General features: G+C 49.1%; 1 pseudogene; it reads left to right on the top strand.

The window, feature by feature from the left end:
• The first annotated feature begins 14,894 nt into the window (after positions 1–14,894).
• Positions 14,895–16,856, top strand: LOC144119280 (uncharacterized; annotated as a pseudogene).
• The last annotated feature ends 2,993 nt before the right edge of the window (positions 16,857–19,849 follow it).

Below are 19,849 nucleotides of genomic sequence, written 5' to 3'. Positions count from 1 at the left end.
GAGGAGACGCGGTAAGGGCGCTGGCGCAAAGGTAGATTTGTTCCAGTGTCGATATGGTGGCGAACCGCTGTTGCACGATCCAAGGTGTCTTGATGAGAATCGAAGGACGGGCGGAAGCGCTAAAGCAAGGCGACAAGCTGGGCGCGTTGGAGAGGTGGCAGAGCGGCATCGACGGAATCGGCGAGCCGGTCGGGTGAGGTCTCATCGGTGGCGACGATGGGAGGAGTGAGGGCATTGATGTCATACGCGGGAGGGTCATCCGGAACAGGTGAAGCGTCGTTGAGATCGATGACATCAACCGTGCCAAGCGATTCTCCCCGAAATAAAGCGGTCGCGATAGGCTACGGGTTCGCAACGTACAGGGCACTACGACCACCAGAAAGTGTGAGCACAGCATGCGGGAACATGAGAGATTTGCTGTGCGCACAAAGGGGTGAGGGCGAAAAAAGGACAGTAGCGTCAGAGATTGCAGCACAAGTAAGGGGCACAAGAACAGAAGTGTCAGCGCTGGCGGTTCGAAGGGGAATTTCAGAAAGCGGCGTCGTCACTTTTTTTAGTTTGCGGCACAAGTTGCGGCTAATGATATGCACGGCAGCACCAGTGTCAATGAGCGCATGAAGAGGACCACCTTGAAACAGCACTTCAAGAATGTTCACAGGAGCGGCAATAGGACTTTAGACGATCGGTGACGGCGCAGTTCTTGCCTTCGGAACTGCGGCACCTAGTTTTCCGCCACTGACGACACCGACGTGCCGGAATAATTTTATAATAATTAGTTTTTGTGGAAAGCAAATGACGCAGTATCTTCCTCATATATCGTTGGACACCTGAACCGCGCCGTTAGGGAAGAGATAAAGCAGGGAGTGAAAGAAGAAAGGAAGAAAGAGGTGCCGTAGTAGAGGGCTCCGGAATAATTTCGACCACCTGGGGATCTTTAACGTGCACTGACATCGCACAGCACAAGGGCGCCTGAGCATTTTTCCTCCATAAAAACGCAGCCGCCGCAGTAGGGTAGTCGTTATAGAGAGCGCGAAAGGAACGAAACGACAGAGCGAAGCGAGGAAGAAAGAACGCGCTGCACGACTCGAGAAGCGTCCTAACGAAGATGTGGCTAGGAGTCATGCCAGGTCCCGGAGTAACTCCAACTGCGGAAGAGCCCGGTTTGAATTCTCGAGAGCGTCGGAATGAGACGCTGCGTAGGCGACGTGCCGAGGAAACGAAGCTTTCGCTATTCAGCCAGGATTAACCAGACCTGAACCACAGCCAAATTTTTATTTTTCGTCATTACCCCTTTCTCCAGGCTCTGCCAGATTTGCTTGCCAGGACGCTCTTGTCCCGGGTCCACTCAAAATTATATTTACTTTACGCGCAGTGACAAAAATTTAAAATAACAACCTAAGATGATATGAGAAACAAAATGCAATGTATTAATTTCCTGGCATGGCAGTGGTCGTGGAAGAAATTTGCGACAAGAATTTAGAGCCAAAATCGGTACACCTATACAGATTTTTAAACATCTCACTCGGGGACCGGAGGGAGAAGCGTTCGGAGCCAGGGGTATTTAAATGCACCGTATATAACTGTAATGTTTCAGCGACTTTTGCAATTGTTTGCTTTGTTATTGATGCTGCATATAACTTCTAATTTAACGCGACAACGTTATGCTGCCTTTGTGCACAGAATGAGCCATCGTAGGACCTAATTTTACGCGACAACATAATACTCCCTTTGCGAACAAAATGAGCCATCATCGGGTACGGTGGCGTGAAAGAAAACTCCGGATTGGGCGAAAGGGCAAGAACTAATGATAACTTCTTGCTTCTTCGACCAATCAGGAGATTCTCCTCCATCCAAACGCGGCCGGGTTTGAACCTGGGGACTCCGACTCAGTAGTCGAGCGCTCAACTACTGAGCCACCACGGCGGGTCGCAAAACCAGCAGAGAGAGTGTATTCCATAAAAAAAATATTGTTCATTAGCTCAGCTAATCCAGGATATAAAAAGTGAAAGATGTCGCCGTTCACAGTGTTCATTGACGTTGGCGTTCACAGTGTCCTAAACGGCGATGGCTTTGAGCAAAGGAAGGGCGCATAACTTGCTCCCTGGATTTGTGGACGCCTCCGTGGGTTTCTGTACTGGGTGGTTCTCTATATACACCGAGATGTTCTGCGCTAGGGGTGTCCTTGGGTTCTTCAGGATTAGCAACTCGGACTTTTCCGGCGCACACTGGAGACCTCTCTCCCTGGCGTACCGGTCCACCGTGTCGGCTGCTGCTTGAAGACGCTCCTCGATCTCGGCGTCACTCCCCGAGTTGCACCAGACAGTGATATCATCCGCATATAATGTGTGTTTGACGCCGGGGATTTCGGAAAGAAGGCCTGGTAGATCTTTCATAGCCAAATTGAACAAGAGGGGTGACAGTACCGCCCCTTGCGGAGTTCCCCTCGGGCCTAGAGTGATGGGATCTGATTTTATTCCACCGAAGTTTATAGTGGCTTGCCTGACTGATAAGAAGTTTTTGATATAGTTGTAGGTTCTTGCGCCACAGTTGGTATCGGCGAGGCTTTGCAGGATGTTTTTATGTAGAACGTTATCGAACGCTCCTTTCAAATCAAGTGCCAGGATGGCCCTTGTCTGTGACTTGGGAGGTGTCTCAAGGAGGTCTTTGTACAGGTACAAGAGGGCGTCCTGTGTCGATAGGTGAGGGCGAAAGCCGAATTGAGTATTAGGTAGGAGGTTGTTTTCTTCTAAGTATCTACTCAGTCTCGTGTTGATGACCCTCTCTATGAGCTTCCCCAAACACGAGGTCAGCGATATCGGTCGTAGATTATCCAGTTTAAGGGGTTTGTTCGCCTTCGGAATGAACCGAACCTCGGCTGTCTTCCAGGATATTGGTAACGTTCCTGTAGCCCAAAGCTGCTCGTTGAAGCATTCCACCAGCGCGGTGATGGTGTCATCGCTGAGGTTAAATAAGAGCTTCGCTGTTATTTGATCTGGACCTGGAGCTGCATTTTTTCTCATGGCCGCGATTTCTGCTTTGATTTCTTCTTTCGTGAGTGGGAGGTCCAGCTTGGGATTTGGCAGTCCAGGATACTCCGGCTGTTCCACGACTTGGTCCGTGCACAGATACCTGGTCTTGAGCTTTTCGATCAACTCTGTGTCCGTACCCGGGGTGGTGTGTAAGATCTTCGTGAGCCTGTCTTTAGTGGCCGACTTGCTGCTGCTGGGGTCGATTAGGACACGTAGGAGCTTCCAAGTCTTTGACACACCTAGCTTCCCCTGAATACCATCGCAGAGCGAATGCCAGTTCTGTCTGGTTAAGGATATGGCATAGGATTCTAGGGCAGTATATCCCGCAGTATATACTAGGGCAGTATATCCCGCAGGGGCGACAGAACACCACCACTATGAAGAAGCTTACAACATCCACCGAGCAAATCCTCCGCATGATACATCGTATCCGAAATAAACACCATGGCATGAAGGAAAGGGACACCATCCGCTTAGTGCAAGCTTTCGTGATCTCTCGGATAATGTACGGGACGGCATTCCTTAACCTCTCCAGGTCGGAAATTGAAAAGTTGGAGGTACTCATCAGGAAAGCCTACAAGACGGCACTGGGGCAACCAAACTCCACGCCAACAGCAAAGCTCATGGCTCTAGGAGTACATAATACCCTCAAAGAGATGTGGGAAGCACAGTGGTTCTCACAACTGAATCGGCTCGCACTCACAAAACCCGGCAGAGAACTGCTCGATAAAATCCATATTAATCTGCCCTATACAATTGACCAAAGGGAAGAGGTCCCACGCGATGTGAGAAGACGCATAAACGTGCACCCCATTCCGCGGAATATGCATCCCGCATATAACACCGAGAGGAGGAAAGCAAGAGGTGAATCCCTGCAGAAGAAATGGGACAAGCAAATTAACACCCTTTACGTGGACGCAGCAGGACCAAATAATGGAGTCATGACTATTGTGGTGTCAACGCCTTCAGGGTCGATGGTGAACTGCGCCTCGGTGAAAACATCTAACCCCACTCACGCAGAGGAGGCAGCTATTGCATTAGCTGTAGCATCTAACCCCAACGCCGTTGTGCTCACTGATTCCCAGAACGCCTGTCGAAACTTCACTAACGGATTAATTCACAAGTCAGGGTTGTCATTGCTGACTAAGCATCCACCCAACCAGGTCTCAGTAATCTGGTTCCCCGGTCACCTGGAACTACCAGGAGGAAACGAAGCCGCCCACAGGCATGCCCGAGCTCTTCTATACCGGACGTCTCCCCCTGATGACCATGAAGGGTGCCGCGACCTAATAGGCTTAGCAGTGTATGCTGACAATCTTGCGCCATACAGAACAGCCAGAAAGGAGTACCCAACACCACACAAATCCCTCAACAAGTTAGAAGAGAACACCCTTAGGAGACTACAAACCAACACCTACCCAACACCAGCTAAATTACACCAGTGGTACCCTACACTATACTCTCCACAGTGTCCACATTGTGGAGCGGTAGCTAACCTCTACCATATGGTGTGGGCATGCCAATATAATCCCTTAGTTGACCCCATTCCCAACCCCTCGGAGGAGCAGTGGGAGGCTATTCTGCTCAGCGATGATCCTGACCGTCAGCACTGGCTGGTGGGGAGGGCCAGCGCAGCAGCAGCAGCCAGTGGACTACCGGACTAGGCGGTCCACCCACATGTTCGGAGAACATTGAAGAAATAAAGACGTTTGTAATCAATCAATCAATGTGGACGCCTCATTTGCGCTTTGATATATGTGGCGGTGGTCAGAGAGATGTGGCCTGAATGCCTTAGCGATGAGGGTTTTGCGACTGTCATGCGGCACTGCAGCAATATCTAGGCCGCAGCGTTCATTTGGTGATCAATCTCTCGAGATCAACCATTAACTGCATGCCACCTCCTATGGTTCCAGGGAGGGCGTGCTGCCTATCCAGTGTGTGGAGCGCAATGAAAGAAGCTTTTGCAGTTGGGCACCAACGACACGTGCATGAAAGCGAGATTGAGGTCTCCACTGACTCACGGAGCCAGTTTTGCGCCTTTCCTTTCGTGGATATGAACGGGCTTTGCAAAGCTGTCAACGCCAATGAACTCTATGAACGCCGTCAGCTCACTTGTTTTTTTTTGGTTTTTGACGAAATGTTATTGAACAGTAACCGCCTCACATATCTCGGTGGACACCCGATCCGCGCCGTAAGGGAAAGGATTAAGGTGGGAGGGAAAGAAGAATGAGAACACTGAAAATTGAAAGTTTGATATAATTTCGACCCGCCGCGGTGGCTCAGTGGTTAAGGCACTCGACTACTGATCCGGAGTTCCCGGGTTCGAACCCGACCGCGGCGGCTGCGCTTTTATGGAGGAAAAACGCTAAGGCGCCCGTGTGCTGTGCGATGTCAGTGCACGTTAAAGATCCCCAGGTGGTCGAAATTATTCCGGAGCCCTCCACTACGGCACCTCCTTCTTCCTTTCTTCTTTCACTCCCTCCTTTATCCCTTCCCTTACGGCGCGGTTCAGGTGTCCAACGATATATTAGAGATACTGCGTCATTTCCTTTCCCCCCAAAACCAATTATATATTATATATAATTTCGACTGCCTGGGGATCTTTAACGTGCGCTGACATCGCACAGCACACGGGCGCCTTAGCGTTTTTCCTCCATAAAAACGCTAAGGCGCCCGTGTGCTGTGCGATGTCAGCGCACGTTAAAGATCCCCATATGGCCGAAATTATTCCGGAGCCCTCCACTACGGCACCTCCTTCTTCCTTTCTTATTTCACTCCCTCCCTTATCCCTTCGCTTACTGCGCGGTTCAGGTGTCCAACCATATATGAGACAGATACTGCGCCATTTCCTTTCCCCGAAAACCAATTATTATTATGGATTTTGAGGAAAGGTGTGGCGCTGCGCAGCGGCGGAACACCTGATTAGGGAGTAGAAATGTAGAGAGAGAAATATCCAAGGTGAGGCGAGGCGCTCGTTGTGATATCACGCGCCTCTTCGGAGCACCGCCACGGCGGAATCGCAAGTTCGCTGGCAGTAAAGCTTTCGCTTTAAACTTTAACATGGTGTGGTAAATGTCTGTATTTTTCTCCAGGTTACCTGTTATTGTCTGTTCAGTAATTTTTGTGGGGGTGGGAGAGTTCTTGTTTATTTTGGTTATTGCTGTAATGTCATTGTAGGTTGTGAATAGCTCTTGGGTAATCCGGATTGTCAGGGGTGTCGGCAGCTCACCATTGGACCCATTTTTCAAAATCTTCATGAATACACAGCCGCCGCGGCCAGGATTTGCTCCCGAGCCTTCGAATTCAGCAGCCAGCCCCTTTAATCACTGAGTCACTGCGGCAGGGTAATCTTCAAGCTAATCGCAACGCAAAACTTGAGCGGCCTTGTCAGCCATAGTGCTGCTGCACTTCCTCACTCTTAATAAAGGCCATGCTTTAGATCGAGGCCTAGAAGCCTTAGCTTAGGAGCGGCGATGGTGATGGCAGCAGCGAGGAAGTTTTACTTATCTGCCCGGAAAAAACTCAGTACTTGAAAGCGCGAAACCACATAAAACTATTTTCTCCCACAGTTTAAAGCGAAAGCTTTACTACAACCTTCTTGCAACTTGTTGGGCACGTTATATTTACTGCAACACTGCAAAACTGCAAAGATTAGCGGCATTATGGCGTGAACCGACTAGAACCACGTGACTTCGCGTAGCCGCAGCTATGGCGAAGGCAATAAAGACTGGGAGCTTCGAAACCAAACCAAAAGCAATAACTGCCCCCCCCCCCCCGGAACAGTGGGCACTTAAGTGACTCATTGAGCTACGTGGCGGTAGCGACAGATGTGCGCTGCATGCGTTGGCATTGAAAACGTGGCAGAAACGAGGCACTGAAGCTATAGACCGTCAGCGTTCGTTGTGTTCATTGGCGTTGGTTTCGACTACGTTCTATAGACTCCGATGTTATTGAGGGAAGTGAAGGAAGGGTGCATGACTGACTCCTTGGGTCAGTGGACGCCTCAGTTGCGCTTTGAGATACGTGGCGGTCGTGAGAGAGACATCGGAGCTGCATGCATTAACTGTCGCTGACAACGTTGTGGCAGACACGTGGCACTGCAGCAATAATCAGCAGCATTCATTGGGTGACCAACCTCTCGCGATCGACCATTAATCTAACTTCCGCAACAGTCAGGGTGGCAAGAGTGGTGCTCTAAACAGGTTCAGCAGTAGTTAAACAACCCGCCACGATGGCTCAGTGGTTAAGGTGCTGGTCTATTGAGCCATTTTACCCGGGTTCGAGCCCGAACGCGGCGGCCGTGCTTGTATGGAGGCGAAACGCAAAAAGTCGTCCGAGTCCTGTGCGATGCCAGATCACGTTAAAGATTGCCCCCACTATAAGGGTGGCAGAATTCGAGCGTATCTCTCTTGGAACACCATACTGCGCTCCGAGGACTCGGCCAAGCAAGCTATCGTCACAGGCCGGGCTGCCAGCGTCATGGGCCCCCGGGACATGAACGTTTGAGTGCAGTGGCGCCGTGGGGAGGCCTTGGACCTGCGTGTACGCGGAAATCATAAATCACTACAGAGGACAGAGGATAGCGTATTCTCCACCACACCAGCTATTAACGCAATATCAGGGAGTCGGTTTGCGTAGACTGCAAAAAGAAAGCTTTCATAATTTACACATACTTCACAAAATGTTTCCGAACCAGTACGCGGACACATCCATGTGGTGTGGAGCCACCCCCCACTTTATACCATATTACATGAAAGTGTAAATACAATTATTCATTCCATAAACCAAAAGAGCCGAATGCGGAACAGAGGGAGAGCCTGCTCACCAGCAGCGTGCTGGCGGTCCAAAAAGGACTGGTCCAGCATGCGTATGAGGTAGCAAGATAAATGATTTAGCCGGTATTAACCCGACCGGTGTCGCTGCGTTTTTATGTATGCAAAACGGTAAGGCGCCCGTGCGCTGTGCGTTGTCAGTGCACGTTATAGATGCCGAGGTGGTCGAAATTATTCCGGGGCCCTCCACTTCTTCTTCTTCACCCCAGGTATAAGGCACATACCCACGCGGGGGGATTGGCCAAGGTGTAGTAGAATAAACAAAGAAGTTTCCATGGCAGATGACAAAATTGTAGCACCAATTGTGAATTTTGAAAAATCAATGAATAAAAACAACAGAACAATATTCACAGTTAAATAACAGACAGCATTACGGCGCCTCTTCCTTTTTACTTTCACTCGCTGCTTTGTCTCTTCCTTTACGGCGCGCGGTTCACGTGCCCAACGTTATATGAGACAGATACTGCGCCATTTCCTTTCCCCAAAAACCAAGTATTATTAATAATCTTATAGCCGGTAATTCTGTAAATAGTTTGTGTGTATCACCTCTCCCCCTATGCCCTCTTCCTGTCCCTTCAGCGCTTTCATTTCATTTCTCGATTCTGCCTGCTATCCTTTATTTCCGCTGCACCAGCTCAGGTGCTTAAGTGCTTTTCCTTCTTTTTTTATTTTAATAAAAACACTTACTACTACTACTACTACTGCAGCCGGTACTCAAACCAATGCGAATTGAGCCAACCCTCGACCCCTACGAAAATTCGGTCGACTTGGTTAAAGGGAGGCCTTGGCTGTCTTGGGGTTAAAAAAGATGAAAAAAAATCAAAACGTAAATTGAATACAACAAAACTGGGAAGAAAATGTTTTAAAGTAAAATGCAGCAATATAAAGAGCAGTGTTCGTATCTGCGAAGTGATAGGCGGTTCTTACATTCTTCTCGTGATAGCACCCAGTGTCGTGTGGAACTTATCGCTTAAATCTTGTTCATCATGACGCATATGAAAACCGCTGATATCACTGGATGTTTAAGCCCCACGGCCGAGCGCTGCGTCGCTCTTTCCTGCCCGGCTGCCGAGATGGAATAAAGACATTCCTGACAACCTGGGGCATCGCCGCTTGCTCGCCGGTCGTCGAATCGCCATGAAACATATCACGGTGGCTTCCGGGCCTCACAGGCCTGGGACCTAGGGGCTCTCACACATGTGGTGCGGCCTCCTTGTCACAGGGGGTATCTGTTGCTAAACCGTCATCATCGCTCCATATGACCCGGTTGTTGTGATGCGCGTCCTTTCTTTTTCTATTTCCTCTCGTATCTCTTTCCACTCTCCTAGAGTCGCACGAAACTGGACGTTTACTGCGGCAGCGTCGTCTCAATCCTCCCATTCCCACCCCAAGAATTCTTACACCTTACACGATTTAACTGCTCACGCAGAATCACATATCTCAGAAGCCCCTATCATGCATTTTGAGCGCTAGCCTCCATCAGGGTAGGCAGCAGGCTCGAGCGAGCCAATACACCAAAACATACACCGTTCCGATATCCTTTATGTCGATGCGGCAGAAAATTCTAAAGTAGGATTTATCACGGCAGTACGCCCCATCCCCAAACCCCCTCATTCTTCCTGGGAGGCTGATTTATGGGCCGCTCTGCCCGCCGGACATAAATGTCTGGTGGACGAGCATTATGTGAAGCACAAGCCCGAGGACTGCTCGACCAGTAGCGGACCACAATGGAAGATTTTTGCGTCTAATAAAAGTTGCTTCCATCCATTCATCCTGTCTGCATGAGGCAGCATTTGTGGCTCAGCTTGAGCCAGTTGGCAGTCCTGTGCACTTTCCTTTTCATTCGTCCGTCAGTCGCAACAAGTGATTAGCAATGAAGAGCCCAGGCTGCCTAAGGAGCTCAGTAATTAATTCCGAGCCTACGTGTAGCCCGAGTGCATTTGCATAAGTCGAATTAGGTTACGTTTCATGACTCCGAGCGCTTATGCTTCATGGTCTAGATATTGCCACCGAAAAGCCGGCAGAAAGGGCAGAAGGACACACCAGGGGTCAACTACTGATTCGGAGTTCCCGGGTTCGAACCCGACCGCGGCGGCTGCGTTTTTATGGAGGAAAAACGCTATGGTGCCCGTGTGCTGTGCGATGTCAGTGCACGTTAAAGATCCCCAGGTGGTCGAAATTATTCCGGAGCCCTCCACTACGGCACCCCTTTCTTCCTTTCTTCTTTCACTCCCTCCCTTATCCCTTCCCTTACGGCGCGGTTCAGGTGTCCAATGATATATGAGACAGATATTGCGCCATTTCCTTTCCCAAAAAAAAACCAATTATTATTAAAAAACCATATTCTCGATATTCGCCGATCCGCCCTGAGCGGGGCGTTCCCGTGACGCTTACATCGGGGCGGTGCCAAGATACGTCAACGCAGAATGGGATGACGAAACTGGCAAAGAAATAAAAAAATATGAAAACGATACATACTGTCGTCTGCTACTTGTCACATAGTTCGAAAAACACCGATGCACTAAAGCGTGCCTGAAGCCGAGCATTTGCGGGCGTAGGTCCGTACGCGTCCCGTATTACAGCCACTGAGGGAACCAGTGCAATGCGTTGCGGTCTCAGCGTATCAGTGCATACACATGAGTTGGCCAGCAAAGGAATATATGGCCCTAGCGTTGGTTCTCAACGCGGCGCGGATAGTCGCAAGAATATTGAAGGTAGTTTAGTGGTAACTGCGTGAGGCGATGTTCTTTGCGACCCTACCGCTGCTATACCCACAAGAAGCGACGAAAAATGGCGGCAGAGCGTGAAAAATGCTATGACTGAGAATTGTTTGACAGTCCCTGACTGTCGCTTCGTTGACACATGTGGCGTTAAGGGGGATAGTATTCGGGCTGCCATACAGTGAAGGCGAAAGGAAATGATTTACTGAAAATTTACCGCTTTATTACTTATTTTCGTGGCATGAAAGAAATGTAATAAAGAAATGAAATGACATGAAAAATTTGTACGTTTCTTCATTCACGGACGTTCCCTAAGAAATACGGGGACGAGCTCTACGAAGCACGCAATCGCGGCAGATCTAAAATGGAATCTGCAGCGGGCAGCAGTGACGGCGATAGCGAGCAGCGCGGCGCATAGGCACCGTACTGCGGCGCTATCCAGCTCGAAGCGCTTCTTAACTTTATCTAAAACAACCGCGCGTTGGCCCATGCGGCCAATGACAGCATGTCAGCGGAGGAAAGGCGGCCGCTGTGGGCGAAGCTGACAGCACAGCTTAATGCCAGAGGGCCGGCCACTCGCTCGCCTGAAGGGTGGAGGCGGCTATGGCAGGAGCGGGTGCGAGCCGCCCGCAAAGCTGGAGCGCTGGCTGCTGCCGACCAAAGGTAAGCTGAAGCGCTTACAGAGCGCAGCAGGGGTCACGGAGGCTTGACTTGCATTAATAATACATGGAATGCACAACACAGTTACATCTCTTTTGCCCATCCGTCCACTGAAGTGCACGTGTGTAATAGTCAGCTCTCGTATTGTTAATGCAGGAGAACGGGCGGAGGGCTTCCGAACCCTGGAGCAGTCATAAGCAAGGTAGATGCATGGATTCTTCCCATCGTCGGCCAGGACTGCTCCGGTGGCTGCAGGGCCCCCGCCGTTTCTGGATCACGCTGGCGGGCAGAGACTCTGCAGGTAAGAAACCTTGCTTCCAAAAATGTGTTAAGCTTTGCATAGGAAAAAGGACTTGCTGTCGGGCAAGATGTGTGAAATTGCAAGGCAGTTTCAGATGTGCATTACATGCTCAGGAATACAAGTTTGCACACGAAGTATGAAAAGGGTTACGCAGGTTTTGTGTCGCTGTCATGTCTTCTGAGAACGCAGTGCAGCATACGATGCTTGACAGGAATGAGCTGGAGGTTGAAAACATATTCTACTCCTTTTCATTCCAATTACTGAGAGCAAGAGAGCGCACATTTTCACAACACACAAATGCGCAGAGCCATGTTGGCAATGTGTGTAGTGCACTTTCTGAAATGTACAAGACAATTTCAGTGCATCCCTCTCTGTGAACTTTATGAAAAAAATATGTACCTTAGCACTGCAAACAGTACACTACATGAGTGTTAACACAAACAAGCACCACAAAGATTGCTTCCAACTTACAGGGCTCATTAGCATGCTGTATAAACAGCGCTGCACACAGGTTTACAAAAAAGTTGTACCTTTAAAGTCAAAGGATTCCTGCACAAATTGGCATTCCAACAAACTGCTGAAAGCCTCAATAGGCAACGTGCTGCAGCTGAAACATGATGCATGAGGTAATGTAATCCATCTCCCGCACATCCAGGCAGCCAGGCCCGCACCAGCAACAACAGCTCCACCCGACAAGCATGATTACATGAACCAAGGTTTGTGACATACACCACTTGACAGCAGCTTTGCATACTTAATGTAGTTAGATGTAGGTATTTTAAAGCAAGAAGACACATCGAATTAAAGCGCTGTTCCTGCAAATAATCAACAATAGCTACTGCATCAGTTGTTCCTCGTAGCTGCGGTTTTACTCTCAAGGAATATGCCTCCTTCAGGACAATTGTGCTTTTGTCACCACAGCATTAACATTATGAATTAAAGGCCAAGTTGCGATGTGATTGGTAGGCACACTTCAGCGAGCACAACCTGAGCTAAACAGTTAAATATGTGTCCTATAGACGCCGCAGAATGAAGTAAAGCAAAAGATTGAAAATACATGCCCTAAATTCGCTGCATGTGAAGTGTCCACATTTCAGCACATAGGCATTAGGTCCAAGGTATCCCTTAACCTAATTCGACATGCACCATTCCCACTTCGAGTTGCTGATCGATTCACTCTGCCTACCATCTGTTCGCCATCCTGGTTTGCTTGGCACACCAAGTGCACTGGACAGGGGGTGGTCCCAGGTTCAATACCCAGAGCACAATGATTTTGTAATGAACTGTGTGGCTTTCCTTTTTAACCATAAGGGTGCACTTAGGTGAGCGGTAATGAGTAATTACTCCAGTATTTCAGAAACGTGTTCACAACACACTGCAATAACACATATGCAGAGGCCCTCGCCAGCACCTCAACATCACCAGCCGCCACCCCCAAGTACTGCCGCCTGTGCACAGGCGGCCGCACAGGCTTCCACCTGTGCACGCAAGCTAACTCCTTCCCTCCCAGGAACCCAGGCCGCCACCTGCAACAACGGCTCCACCGCCGAGGAGCATGGTGATGTGAATCCAGGTTTGTGACATACACCACTTCATAGCAGATTTGCATTCCTCATGTAAATGATACCTGAAAGCAAGGTAACACATCAAATTAAAGCGCTGTTCCAGCAAATAATAAACAATATCTACGGCACCAGTTGTTCCTCGTAGCTTCGGATTTACTCTGAAGGAATATGGCTCCTTCAGGACGACAATTGTGATTTTGTCACCACAGCATTACCATTATGAATTAGGGGCCAAGTAGCGATGTGCACGGTAGGCACACTTCAGCGACCAGTACCTGAGCTAAACAGTTAAGTATGTGTCCTAAAGATGGCGCAGAATGAAGTAAAGCAAAAGATTGAAAATAACAGTATACATGCCATAAATTCGCTGCATGTGAAATGTCCACATTTCTGTACATAGGCATTCAGTCCAGAGTGTCTCCCAAACTAATTAAACATGCACCATTCCGACTTCGAGTTTCTGACCGATCCGCTCTCTGCCTACCATCTGTTAACCATCCTGGTTTGCTTGGCACACCAACTGCACTGGTCAAGGGGTAGTGCCAGGTTCAATACTCAGAGCACGATGATTTCGTAATGAAATGTGTAGCTTTCCTTTCTAACCATAAGTGTGCACTTAGATGAATGGTAATGAGCAATTACTTCGGTATTTTATAAAGGTGCTCAGACCACACTGCAACAACACACATGCAGAGGCCCATGCCAGTCCCTAACATCACCAGCCACCACCCCCCAAGCAATGCCACCTGTGCACAGGCGGCTTCATAGCCTTCCTCATAGGCCTCTGCGCCAAGCCTGTGCACAGAGAAGGCGTGCCTTGTATCATAGCCAACGACACCAGCAGAGGCGCTTGGTGACTAGTCAGGAGCACCAGCGTCAACAAATAGGCCGGGACCTGGCGCACATCAGGGGCCATATGGCAAGGGTAAGTAATCAGCAATTCCTTCACCGTTGCCTCTCTTAAAGTATTTAATGTTTATGAATAGTTATGTTGTCTTTGCAATACAGATTGAAGGCCATATGGCGCGCCAGGCTGACGCCACAGAGGAGCTGGTGCGGACTGTGCAAGCAATGCTTGCTTTAATGCAGAGTCGGAACCAGGTGTCCAGTGAGGCTGCTTGAGGCCAAAGAGGTGAGGCTCCTGAGCAGTTGCAAACTTTGAGAGACACATAGAAGAAAATGTCCCTTGGCAGTCAGTGTGACACAGATCATGCATGGCGGGCCGTGCTACTAAGGCTAGTAGAACGATGTGGATGACGACAGGCTCTGACGGCCACACCCAAGATAGCCTTCAAGAAGTCATCTAGGTTATGGAAAACTATGCGACTGAGAGCGGGCTTATGTGCGCACCTGAGAATTCAGAACTGCTCGTTATCCGCGCGTGTTCGAGGACCCAAGTAGTCGACCCCGATATTGACCTCCACTTCGAAGACACTCCCACCCCTACAGTAGACAGACTGCGTTTGCTGGGCCTGTACCTCCTACACCGTGCAGCAGCTCCAGAAGTATTCTGCGCAGGTGGCACACGTGATCCGCTGCATCTCCAAGAGTCGTTTTGGGCAGCTGGGGAGATTCCGGCAGAGTGGAAGCATGCTAGGATTACATTTATTCCTAAACCACGGAAGAAGGTGTGTATTGAGAATATTCATCCCATCTCGCTGATGTCCTGCTTGGTCAAATTGATGAAGCATGTGGTCCGCAACAGGCTTCAGGGTTATGTGGAGGACAAGAAGTTGATACCTGAAACGATGGTTGGCTTCAGGGCTAATTTATCAACGCGGGACATCATGATGCAACTCATAAAGGATGTATTTTATCCTGGGTACGGCACAAGCACCAAGGCAATCTTGGGGCTCGACCTCAATAAGGCTTTCGCCAATGTTACCCATGAGGCAATATTCAGGAACCTATCGGACATAGGACGAAGCAATATTAAGGAACCCATTGGACATATAACCGGGGGGTAGAACCTTCCGATACATCAGATCATTTCTGGAGGGTAGGACTGCGGAGATTGTAGTCGGAGAAGTTAAATAGGATCCCTTCTCGTTGAGGGGCAGGGGGACATCATAAAAGTCGGTTTTATCGCCGTTCTTGTTTAATCTCGCCTTGATTAAGATAGAGTCATGGCTGGCAGGGATATCGGGACTTAAACATACATTTTATGCGTATGACATTACCCTATGGGTAACAAGGGGATGCGACGCACAATTGGACAAAACTGTACAACAGGCAGTGGATATTCAGGAGGAGCTAGCAGGGGAGGCAGGACTCTTGTGCTCTCAGCCCAAGTCCGAGCTTTTTGTGCTCAGAGATAAACCAAGAGGGATAAATGCGTGGCACTATGTGCCGCCACCACTGCTAGAGGTGAAAGGAGGGGTGCTATGGCCGCTGAGGTCCAAACGATCCGGATCCTTGGTCTGTATCAGCAGACTAACAGGAAGAATAGGGAGGTTTTAGAAAGGCTTAAAAATACAGTCAATGCTACCATGAGGCTAATCAGGAGAATCGCCAATCGTAAGAGAGGGGTCAAAGAAAAGAACTTGTGTAAGCTGGTACAGGCGTTTGTACTCACTAGAATAGTGCATGCGATGCCTTATATGAAGATGGACGCGACGGACAAAGGCCACGTGGAGGCTATGATAAGGCAGGCGTATAAAGCGGCCCCTTGGGTTGCCTAGCAATGCGTCTACCGAAAGGCTGCTGGGATTAAAGGTGCACAGCACCCTGTAACAACTGCGGGAGGCGCACTTAGTGATGCAACTCCGTAGAGTTTCCAAAAGCGAGAGTAGGAAGGGACATATTGGAGAGGATCGGCAGTGGAGTTGATGCTTCAGCTGGGGACATGAAAAATCAGGTGAAGCGAGAAATGCACAAGGGCTTGTACATAAAGCCTTTGCCCAAAAATATGCCTCCGATACATCACGAGGACTGCAGGAAAGCAAGAGCCAGAGCTTTACATGCTAAGTACGGGAAGTACAACGGTGCAGTCTACGTAGATGTTGCCGAGTATAAGGACAGGGACGCATTTGTAGTTGCGGTGGTGGACGGGCGGGGACTCTTGGTCACCTCTGGATCAGTCAAAATCCCCTCCTCAAAAACTGCAGAGGAGGCGGCGATAGCACTAGCTATAGCTAATACTAAAGCTGACCTGATTTTCAGCGACTGTAAAACAGGCATCCCAAATTTGGCGAGGGGCATAATATCGGTCACAGCGGCACGATTGCTACGTTGGGCCACGGGGCGAGAGGCTGCAGAGGTGAAAATTGTCTGGGTACCGGCACACTCTGAGAACCCTGGGAACGAGGCGGCTCACATGAATGCTCGAGGTTTCGTCAGCCAAGCAGGTGAGCCGGATCTTCCGGGGAAGTCCACAATGGACTAGTGTCCTTTCACGACATTACTATCCATTACAAACTTAAGCGGAGAATTTACCCGGCCCAGGACAAGCAATTGGTGAAGGCGCAGGAAAGTGTCTGGCGAAGATTACTAGATCTGTCTATAACCCGTACGTGTTAAACAAAATCTACCCAGACGTTCAGCCGGAATGCAAATGGTGCCAGGGACTGGCAACTTATGACCACATATTACAGAGCTGTAGCATAGCGCCGCCAGCGGCGGATATTCTGCGTGATCCTTCTCTCGAGCAGTGGAAGGCCATGTTGGCCAGCTCAGACATGGTCGTCCAGGCGAGGGCCGTGGAGTGGGCCACCCAGGTCCCAGTCAGCCATGGGTTGATGGCCGTCTAGCACGGAATCGTCCGCACATGCGTTCTGGCAAAAATAAAGTTTTTCCATCCATTCATTCATACAAGAGCCATGAAAAGTGACACCATGCAAATCATGCAGGCATTGCTAATTTGCAGTGTGAAGTTCCCCGCACCTTATCAACGACATAGTCGAAGCGAGTTGAATCAGCTGAATGTCCTCCTGCGGTTGGCGGTCTAGACTGCCCTCGGACTGCCTCGACACCTCGACGCACCTGTACACCTGTACACCTCGACGCACCAATTGCTCTAGCTGGGGCAACACTACACGGTGGAAGCCCAAAAGACCATTCCGTTGCAGCAGAGGTACCACGCCACCCCGCCCAAACTCGCACCAAAGATCACAGTAGCTCCAGTCCCGGGCAACATGAATCCCGAGCTGCACACTTGCTGTAGAACAGCCAGAGTAAAGGCACTCATGTGCCAATACGGCTGTGACCAAAACTTGCTATATGTTGATGCGGTGGAATACCTGTCCGGCACAGACACTAAGGCACTGGTTGTTACAAATGCCACTGGCTCAATTCAGATTATGGGCTCCGTGATGAGCATGAGCTCAAGCGCGATGACTGAGGAGACTGCCGTAGCGGTAGCACTTGTTTTCATACACATAATGTGTGCGCCGCCGCGATGGCTCAGTGGCTATCGTGCTCGGTTGCTGACCCGGAAGACGCGGATTCGATCTTGGCCGTGGCAGTCAAATTTCGATTGAGGCAAAATTCTAGAGGCATGTGCACTGTGCGTCGGTGCAAGAACCCCAGGTTGTCGAAATTATCGGGAGCCCTCCACTATGGTGTCCCTCATGTCCTGAGTTGCTTTGGGCCGTTAAACGCCCAGAAACCATAAACCAAACATGATGTGCGGCCACACATGATGAACACTACGCCAGTTCGATATACACAATAATTAGACTCACAGGCTGCGAGCAGCGCGTTCCGAATATTATGTCATCTTTGCAGACTGCGCTTGAACTCTCGCCAATCAATTCAATGAAGTGGAAGTTGCGCTCAATCCTTGCAGGGCAGCAAAGAAAAGAAGTCAACCACGATGCACATAACATGAAATATTAATGCAATTAAGGCAATCAACAGTATTCAGCATTACAAATTGGGACTGTACACCTCATGGCCCACTGAACTGCCAATGGCAAAATAGCACTAATACAGTGCTCACCAGTGGGTTTTGTCCCAAACTAGAAGACTTATAACTCCACCATGATAGTGAAGCGCGAGACTGAAGAGAAAAAATCGTCATTCTTTCATGGCTAGGTGCTGAAAGTGATGGTTCTTCTTTTGGCGTGCTGCATACACACTTACATTGCACTGGTGCACTAGTAGAGCCACTTTTCACATAATGAGCACAGGACCAAGGCACATATGCAGTGTTCATGGCAGAGGCCTATTGGTTTACACTCTTTTTTGGCTGCCCCACCATACTTTTTGTCCATTCTACAATGGCAAAGAATTCACGATGCTCATGGCACACAAACACAATATGCACAAAGCCGATTTTTTCAAAACACGGCATCACCACATATCACTGCACAATACACACGTAGAGCTTGCAGCTTGGAAGTAGCCACTGTTGCTCCAACAGAACGACTGCCAGGTTTGGCTGCTGAGCATCACAAGGTTGCAGATTCAAGCTGCGGCCACATTTTTATGGAGGCCAGAGCTAAACATGTCCATGTGCTGTGCTATGTCATTGTACGTTAAAGAATTCCAGCTGCTGGAAACCTCGCATGCCATCAACACCACTAGATTAAAGAAGTACACCGTGTACTGCAATTTCTTCAGCATCACTTCAGCACTGTGTTCAGATCACATGCAGTTGATACTTACGTAGAGCAAGAAGCATGAATATCCCGTTTCAGAAAAATTCCATGAAAAAAAAACGTTCTGTAGGCTTACAGACGCAGCAAAGCACCATGTCATGGAACCTACGCCATGGCACACGCGTGGGGAAAATATTGCAATTGCGTTTTCACTGTACACATGAAAACAAAACCGAAAGCGGCAACATATTTGCTACTGCATGAAACAGTATGCAGCACTGCAAAAACTGGTGACAGATGTAAGTGACATGCCTTATGGTGCTATTGACTTGGAAGAAGGTGCTGGTGATGTAGCTGGCGGTGCTGAGAACGTGGCTGGTGCTGATGACGCAGCTAGTGGAGCAGACAGGATGTCTACCGGTGGTGCCTATGAGCGAATGCCTGTAGCAGCTGCTCACGCTTGCTCCCGCCTATCCGGTAGAGTATGGGAACTTCCTGTTCTTCTTCCCACTGGTCTGCGTCCCCATCAGGATCGTCACTGTCGTAGCTGTCGAGATAAGGCTGCGGGGCATAAATGCACACATTGTGCAACACAGCACAGGCTGCAACAATCTTTGCAGCGACCTGCGGTTCATACTGCAGTGCTCGATACCTCTGACATCAGAACCGACTCTTCAGGACACCTATGTTCCGCTCAACAACAGACCTGAGTGCAGAATGAGCACTATTGAATCTATCTGCTGGACTGCCATGTGCCTGACGACCGGGGATAGGCGTGATGAGCCATGGCTGCAATGGGTAGACGCCGTCTCCTGAGTGTGAATGAAAAATAACGTTTTAGAGTCTGTTCATGACCCTTGTTCAATAAAAGTGTTTGTTGTTTTTATTACCTCACTTTTATAGGCTGCTTGTTATGCTTACCTGTATATACATATGTCTGCCAACATTACTTTCAATACCCATTGTTAATTTATTACTCACGTTATTTATATGTATTCAACGTCAGTAGTTTCAGTGGTGCAATGTTTTTATTTAATGAATAATTCATCTTTTATGAACTATATTTCTTTTTAATTTTCTATGTCCCTATTCATAGGTTATGTTTTACTCGATATTGTGTTACTTATGCCTGTTCTCTGAGTTATTCGCTTCCATTTTTTAAAGGGACACTGAGGAACACTACATCCAGCAAATGTCAGTAA

The sequence above is a fragment of the Amblyomma americanum genome, chromosome 2, assembly GCF_052857255.1.
Source record: "Amblyomma americanum isolate KBUSLIRL-KWMA chromosome 2, ASM5285725v1, whole genome shotgun sequence".
NCBI lineage: Eukaryota > Metazoa > Arthropoda > Arachnida > Ixodida > Ixodidae > Amblyomma > Amblyomma americanum.
The sequence above is the reverse complement of the archived record's forward strand: the minus strand, read 5'-3'. Positions and strand labels throughout refer to the sequence as shown.